This window comes from Cannabis sativa, chromosome X (assembly GCF_029168945.1).
Source record: "Cannabis sativa cultivar Pink pepper isolate KNU-18-1 chromosome X, ASM2916894v1, whole genome shotgun sequence".
Classification (NCBI taxonomy): domain Eukaryota; kingdom Viridiplantae; phylum Streptophyta; class Magnoliopsida; order Rosales; family Cannabaceae; genus Cannabis; species Cannabis sativa.
In genome coordinates, this window is record NC_083610.1 from 41849607 (window position 1) to 41850899 (window position 1293).

The window sequence follows — 1293 nt, forward strand, 5'->3', positions numbered from 1 at the left end:
AACCTTGCACCCTAGGTAAGTTCATCCTTTTAGTTTTGGTGTTTTCTTAGGTTTTCAAGCTAGGTTTTGTTATTTTTTTTGAAAATTTTCAAAGCTGTAGGTTTAGTGAAGGTGTAGGTTTGTTATCCAAGTTAAATAAGGTCTGTTAATGCATGTTTGGATTGAATTCATGGCTGTTGGGATTGATTGGTGAGTGAGAAAGCTAAAAGAAACTTGATTTCTTCACTTGAGTGTGTGATTTCAAGCTAGAGAGTGAACCATTGTGTTTTGCAGCTTAGGTTATGTCATATGTATGTTAATAAACTGTTCTGGAAAGTTTGGATAGGTTTGGAGGGGTTTTGGTTCGATTTTGGTGAAAAGGAACTTTTGTTCCTGGTACGCGAAGCCTGGTCGACCGGATGGGTTCTGGTATACCGTAACCGGTCGACCGGTTGCCTGCAGGGAGATTTTCTTCGGGTTTGTTTTATGTTCAGTTTTGACCCGGGGAGTTGTGTACTATCTGTTTTAAATTAAATATGGGATGCTTGACCTAAATTGGGGTTGTTGGGAGTTAGGTTGCATTTGATTTCTAAATTAGGGTTTTAAATCCGGAATATTATGTTAAGGTATTTATTGTGTTTCAATTGTCGTGACATAGGACCGGGATTGCCTAGCTTGTTTTTCCACCCAGGTCGGCCATATTCTTGACTTCTGAATTAAGGTAAGAAAAGTGGTAAGCACCATATGTGGTTAAAAATCAATGAATGAATGGAGGTGATCTTGATTATTATCATGATGTTGATTAAAGCTTATTAAGCCTAGGTTATTACCTAGGGTTGGAAACGGTTATTACCGTTATGAGTAATTACTCTTGAAACCGCGGTTAGGTTTCTTACTTATCGTTTGCGTTATCGGGCAACGATAGTGACATATTCAGCTCGTATGTAACGAGTGGTAAAAGTGGTACTTTATTAAGTACCAGGAATGTATGATGTTTAAGGGAATGCTTATTATTATTGAATAGTGAGTAAACATAATGGCATGAGAACAAGTTGATAATTATTTTCTTTCGATTACTGTTTTGATCACTTTCTTGCTGAGTCTCTGTGACTCACTGGTGCTTTATGGTGCAGGTAAAGGAAAAGCTAAAGTCGAACAACCATGAGTTATGGTCACAGCAGCAATGTACATACCAGCCGCAGGCAGCCCAGTTTACAGGATGCTCTATTTTGATTGTATTTTGGAAAAATATAAAGTTTATGTTGTAAAATACTTTGAAACCAGTTTGTAAATATTTTGGAAACAGGGGGACCC